General features: G+C 52.8%; 9 non-coding genes and 1 pseudogene across 9 annotated transcripts; 7 read left to right on the top strand and 3 right to left on the bottom strand.

Annotated features, from left to right (window-relative positions):
* Positions 1 to 423: 423 nt before the first annotated feature.
* On the top strand, positions 424 to 587 carry LOC122763542. The gene has a single exon (XR_006359180.1). It is a non-coding gene; the product is annotated as a U1 spliceosomal RNA (small nuclear RNA).
* Positions 588 to 1,233: 646 nt separating this feature from the next.
* LOC122763539 lies at positions 1,234 to 1,346 on the top strand. Its single transcript, XR_006359177.1, has one exon. It is a non-coding gene; the product is annotated as a U5 spliceosomal RNA (small nuclear RNA).
* Positions 1,347 to 1,527: 181 nt separating this feature from the next.
* Positions 1,528 to 1,720, top strand: LOC122763537. Its single transcript, XR_006359175.1, has one exon. It is a non-coding gene; the product is annotated as a U2 spliceosomal RNA (small nuclear RNA).
* Positions 1,721 to 2,053: 333 nt separating this feature from the next.
* Positions 2,054 to 2,172, bottom strand: LOC122763532. The gene has a single exon (XR_006359172.1). It is a non-coding gene; the product is annotated as a 5S ribosomal RNA (ribosomal RNA).
* Positions 2,173 to 2,575: 403 nt separating this feature from the next.
* Positions 2,576 to 2,729, top strand: LOC122763535 (annotated as a pseudogene).
* Positions 2,730 to 3,355: 626 nt separating this feature from the next.
* LOC122763538 lies at positions 3,356 to 3,468 on the top strand. The gene has a single exon (XR_006359176.1). It is a non-coding gene; the product is annotated as a U5 spliceosomal RNA (small nuclear RNA).
* A 182-nt stretch (positions 3,469 to 3,650) lies between these two features.
* Positions 3,651 to 3,843, top strand: LOC122763536. The gene has a single exon (XR_006359174.1). It is a non-coding gene; the product is annotated as a U2 spliceosomal RNA (small nuclear RNA).
* A 127-nt stretch (positions 3,844 to 3,970) lies between these two features.
* Positions 3,971 to 4,089, bottom strand: LOC122763540. The gene has a single exon (XR_006359178.1). It is a non-coding gene; the product is annotated as a 5S ribosomal RNA (ribosomal RNA).
* A 128-nt stretch (positions 4,090 to 4,217) lies between these two features.
* On the bottom strand, positions 4,218 to 4,336 carry LOC122763541. The gene has a single exon (XR_006359179.1). It is a non-coding gene; the product is annotated as a 5S ribosomal RNA (ribosomal RNA).
* A 392-nt stretch (positions 4,337 to 4,728) lies between these two features.
* On the top strand, positions 4,729 to 4,892 carry LOC122763534. The gene has a single exon (XR_006359173.1). It is a non-coding gene; the product is annotated as a U1 spliceosomal RNA (small nuclear RNA).
* The last annotated feature ends 507 nt before the right edge of the window (positions 4,893 to 5,399 follow it).

The following is a 5,399-nucleotide window of genomic DNA, read 5'->3' as shown; positions in this document are numbered from 1 at the left end:
CAGGGTGGTATGGCCGTAAGCCGGGGGTTGGGGACACAGACTGCTTTTATGGACTGGGCAAGGCCCCCTGCGCGTGGCGGGGCTCAAAAGTCAGCCTTTCGGACACACTGCACTTCAGCCTTTTTCTCCACCACATGCTACACTCTAGTCCAGTATCGGGAAGCGACACCGAGATGGTCAAGCGGCTGTTGGTGCCGTCATGTCCAGTTGTTGCTGAATCTATAGGAAACGACAGCCAGGTATGCCAGTAAAAAAGGTCGAGTGTTTCCTCTCCAATGTGTGCTGGAGGTTGAAGTTGAACATAGCACAGCATTAACGAGCAACTGAGTCAAGGCATTGTCCTCTGGGATTATTCATTTCCAGCACCATCAGCCAAAGAGCTGTGTCTGGCAAGAGCCACCCGGTGTTTGGCGAGTACACCTCATACTTACCTGGCAGGGGAGATACCATGATCAAGAAGGCGGTTCACCCAGGGCGAGGCTCAGCCATTGCACTCCGGCTGTGTTGACCCCTGCAAATTCCCCAAACGTGGGAGTCTTGACTGCATAATTTTTGCTAGTGGGGTGCTGCGTCCGCGCTTTCCCCGATGATGTCGTTGTAAGCAAAGGTCAGCCGCCCGAAGTTCAACGTTGTGTGCCCATCTCCAAACTTCTCACGTCCTTGCGGAGCAACATCCCCAGTCTTTCCAAGTTGCTGGGAACGTGATGGTTGTGGGTGTTGTCTTTTAGCTCAAAGCAAATGTCACGCTCCCTTTCCCAACTCTTTGTAGAAGAACTAGATTGTTGGAGATGGATCCATGGCCATCATGCCAAGGGTTAATACTTTGGCGCTTGCTCTGTTCACTCCGTGCAGTGACCTGATGTTGAAGTGATGCCAGGAGCAACTCACCATTTCAGAAGCCCGGATGAGGTGGGAAATGGCCCGGCAGGTTGTACCTGGTCAGGGGTGACACGGAGCTTCTTTGCTCATGCACTCACCGCCTACCACTAAATGTTGAGGTGCCAGCGAGCTTGGTGAATGCCACAGCCTCAGCGACCGATAGAAAACTGCAGTGCACAACCGACAGTAGGAAAGCGCTTCCAAACATGCAGTCAAATCTGGGCGGTTTATTGGCCGACTAAGCAAAAACGTTGAAGGAAGGCCGTCCCAAGGTGGCCGGCCGGCCGGCCGGCCGAGACTGTGGTGACTCCGGCGGATAGACTCCTCGGCTGCTCTCCAGGACAGGGGCTACGTTGACTCTGGTTTCTCTTCAAAATGCACAAGTCTTTCACCTTTTACTAAAGACTTCCGTGGAGAGGGACGTTCAAGAGTTTAAGTTATTTTTGGTGGGCTTTGCTGTAAGGCTGCGCCCTTTGAGTGTGTCAAATGTCAAGCAGCTGTCTGTCAAGGCTCAGAGGTGCACTTAGGTCAACCTTGGGCGGAGGTGATCAGCAGCAGCAGCCTTTGTTATGCGCCCTTAAAAACATGGCACCACAACAACTGACTTGTGTGCCAAGATCTTGGGTTGGCCCCAGACACCTGTGGGCCATCGCTTCTCGGCCTTTTGGCTAAGATCAAGTGTAGTATCTGTTCTTATCAGTTTAATATCCGATATGTCCTCTATATGGGGATTAAATATTAAATGCATTTTTGAGCAGTGGGAGGTGAAAACTGGGGCTTGCTCTCTTCACTCCTTGCATTGACCTGGTATTGCAGTGCCACCAGGAACGGTGCACCATTCTCTTTTTTCTGTGAAAAGCAAAGCGAAGCTGAAACCAGAAAGACATCAACCCGTGCCTGTGCGTCAATTTAATTGCGAGCCCATGTTTCTTGTAAGGAAGCAGCAGCAGCAGCGTAAAAGCTTACAGCACCTGGTATTCCCAGGCGGTCTCCCCATCCAAGTACTAACCCGCCCCATTCCCTGCTTAGCTTCCAGATCAGGACGAGACGGCATGGCTCAGGGTGGAAGTGGCCAGAAGCCGCAGGGGCTGGGCGCACAGAGAGTGCCTTTTATGGATCAGGCAAGGCCCTGCTCGTGGAGGGGCATGTTTCTTGTAAGCAGCAGCAGTGTAAAAGCTTACAGCACCTGGTATTCCCAGGCGGTCTCCCATCCAAGTACTAACCAGGCCCGACCCTGCTTGGCTTCCGAGATCAGACGAGATCGGGCGTGCTCAGGGTGGTATGGCCGCAAGCCGGGGGGTTGGGGACACAGACTGCTTTTATGGACTGGGCAAGGCCCCCTGCGCGTGGCGGGGCTCAAAAGTCAGCCTTTCGGACACACTGCACTTCAGCCTTTATCTCCACCACATGCTACACTCTAGTCCAGTATCGGGAAGCGACACCGAGATGGGCAAGCGGCTGTTGGTGCCGCCATGTCCAGTTGTTGCTGAATCTATAGGAAACGACAGCCAGGTATGCCAGTAAAAAAGGTCGAGTGTTTCCTCTCCAATGTGTGCTGTAGGTTGAAGTGGAACATAGCACAGCATTAACGAGCAACTGAGTCAAGGCATTGGCCTCTGGGATTATTCATTTCCAGCACCATCAGCCAAAGAGCTGTGTCTGGCAAGAGCCACCCGGTGTTTGGCAAGTACACCTCATACTTACCTGGCAGGGGAGCTACCATGATCAAGCAGGCGGTTCACCCAGGGCGAGGCTCAGCCATTGCACCGCTGTGTTGACCCCTGCAAATTCCTCAAACGGGAGTCTTGACTGGCTATTTGCTAGTGGGTGCTGGCGTCCGCCGCTTCCGGCGATGTCGTTAGCAAGGTCAGTCACTCGAAGTCGTTGTGCGTTCATCTCCAAACTTCAATGCCTGCGGAGCAACATCCCCAGTCTCTTTCCAAGTTGCTGAACGTGATGGTTGTGGGTGTTGTTCTTTAGCTCAGCAAATGTCACGCCTCCCCTTTCCCAACTCTTTGTAGAAGAACTCGACAGTTGGAGATGGATCCATGGCCATCATGCCAAGCGGGGTTAATACTTCTACGCTTGCTCCAGCCCATCCGCAGGACCTGATGTTGAAGGATGCCAGGACAACTCACCATTTCAGAAGCCCGGATGAGGTGGAAATGGCCCGCAGTTTGTACCGGTCAGTGACACGGAGCTGCTTTGCTCATGCACCGTCTACCACTAAATGTTGGAGGTGTGCCAGTGAGCGAGGAATGTGCCACAGCCTCAGCGACTGATAGAAAACTGCAGCGCACAACCGACAGTAGGAAAGCGCTTCCAAACATGCAATCAAATCTGGGCGGTTTATTGGCCGACCAAGCAAAAACGTTGAAGGAAGGCCGTCCCAAGGTGGCCGGCCGGCCGGCCGACCGAGACTGTGGTGACTCCGGCGGATAGACTCCTCGGCTGCTCTCCAGGACAGGGGCTACGTTGACTCTGGTTTTTCTTCAAAATGCACAAGTCTTTCGCCTTTTACTAAAGACTTCCGTGGAGAGGGACGTTCAAGAGTTTAAGTTATTTTTGGTGGGCTTTGCTGTAAGGCTGCGCCCTTTGAGTGTGTCAAATGTCACGCAGCTGTCTGTCAAGGCTCAGAGGTGCACTTAGGTCAACCTTGGGGCGGAGGTGATCAGCAGCAGCAGCCTTTGTTATGCGCCCTTAAAAACATGGCACCACAACAACTGACTTGTGTGCCAAGATCTTGGGTTGGCCCCAGACACCTGTGGGCCACCGCTTCTCGGCCTTTTGGCTAAGATCAAGTGTAGTATCTGTTCTTATCAGTTTAATATCTGATATGTCCTCTATATGGGGATTAAATATTAAATGCATTTTTGAGCAGTGGGAGGTGAAAACTGGGGCTTGCTCTCTTCACTCCTTGCATTGACCTGGTATTGCAGTGCCACCAGGAACGGTGCACCATTCTCTTTTTTCTGTGAAAAGCAAAGCGAAGCTGAAACCAGAAAGACATCAACCCGTGCCTGTGCGTCAATTTAATTGCGAGCCCATGTTTTTTGTAAGGAAGCAGCAGCAGCAGCAGCAGCAGCGTAAAAGCTTACAGCACCTGGTATTCCCAGGCGGTCTCCCATCCAAGTACTAACCCTGCCCGACCCTGCTTAGCTTCCGAGATCAGACGAGATCGGGCGTGCTCAGGGTGGTATGGCCGTAAGCCGAGGGGCTGGCGACAGAGAGTGCCTTTATGGACTAGGCAAGGCCCCTGCTCGTGGAGGGGCATGTTTCTTGTAAGGAAGCAGCAGTGTAAAAGCGTGCAGCGGTGTAAAAGCGTGCAGCGGTGTAAAAGCTTACAGCACCTGGTAATCCCAGGCGGTCTCCCATCCAAGTACTAACCAGGCCCGACCCTGCTTGGCTTCCGAGATCAGACGAGATCGGGCGTGCTCAGGGTGGTATGGCTGCAAGTCAAGGCTGGGGACACAGACTGCTTTTATGGATCAAGGCCTTCAAGCGCGCGGCCTAAAAGTCAGCCTTTCGGACACTGCACTTCAGGGCCTTATCTCCAAATTACATGCTAAGACTCTAGTCCAGATCGGTGCTTTTACACCGAGACGTTGCCGCTGCTGGTGCCGCCATGTCCAGTTGTTGCTGAATTCCATAGGAAACGTTTACAGCCAGGTATGCCAGTAAAAGGTCGAGGCGGTTTCTCCAATGTGTGCTGGAGGTTGAAGTTGAACATAGCACAGCATTAACGAGCAACTGAGTCAAGGCATTGGCCTCTGGGATTATTCATTTCAGCACCATCAGCCAAAGAGCTGTGTCTGGCAAGAGCCACCCGGTGTTTGGCGAGTACACCTCATACTTACCTGGCAGGGGAGATACCATGATCAAGAAGGCGGTTCACCTAGGGCGAGGCTCAGCCATTGCACTCCGGCTGTGTTGACCCCTGCAAATTCCCCAAACGTGGGAGTCTTGACTGCATAATTTTTGCTAGTGGGGTGCTGCGTCCGCGCTTTCCCCCGATGATGTCGTTGTAAGCAAAGGTCAGCCGCCCGAAGTTCAACGTTGTGTGCCCATCTCCAAACTTCTCACGTCCTTGCGGCGCAACATCCCCAGTCTTTCCAAGTTGCTGGGAACGGGATGGTTGTGGGTGTTGTCTTTTAGCTCAAAGCAAATGTCACGCTCCCTTTCCCAACTCTTTGTAGAAGAACTCGATTGTTGGAGATGGATCCATGGCCATCATGCCAAGTGTTAATACTTTGGCGCTTGCTCTGTTCACTCCGTGCAGTGACCTGATGTTGAAGTGATGCCAGGAGCAACTCACCATTTCAGAAGCCCGGATGAGGTGGAAATGGCCCGGCAGTTTGTACTGCTCAGTGTGACACGGAGCTGCTTTGCTCATGCACTCACGTCTACCACTAAATGTTGGAGGTGTGCCAGTGAGCGAGGAATGTGCCACAGCCTCAGCGACTGATAGAAAACTGCAGCCCACACCCGACAGTAGGAAAGCGCTTCCAAACATGCAGTCA

The sequence above is a fragment of the Solea senegalensis genome, unplaced genomic scaffold (genome assembly GCF_019176455.1).
Source record: "Solea senegalensis isolate Sse05_10M unplaced genomic scaffold, IFAPA_SoseM_1 scf7180000016942, whole genome shotgun sequence".
In the NCBI taxonomy this organism is placed as follows: domain Eukaryota; kingdom Metazoa; phylum Chordata; class Actinopteri; order Pleuronectiformes; family Soleidae; genus Solea; species Solea senegalensis.
This window is presented reverse-complemented; position numbering and strand designations above follow the sequence as displayed.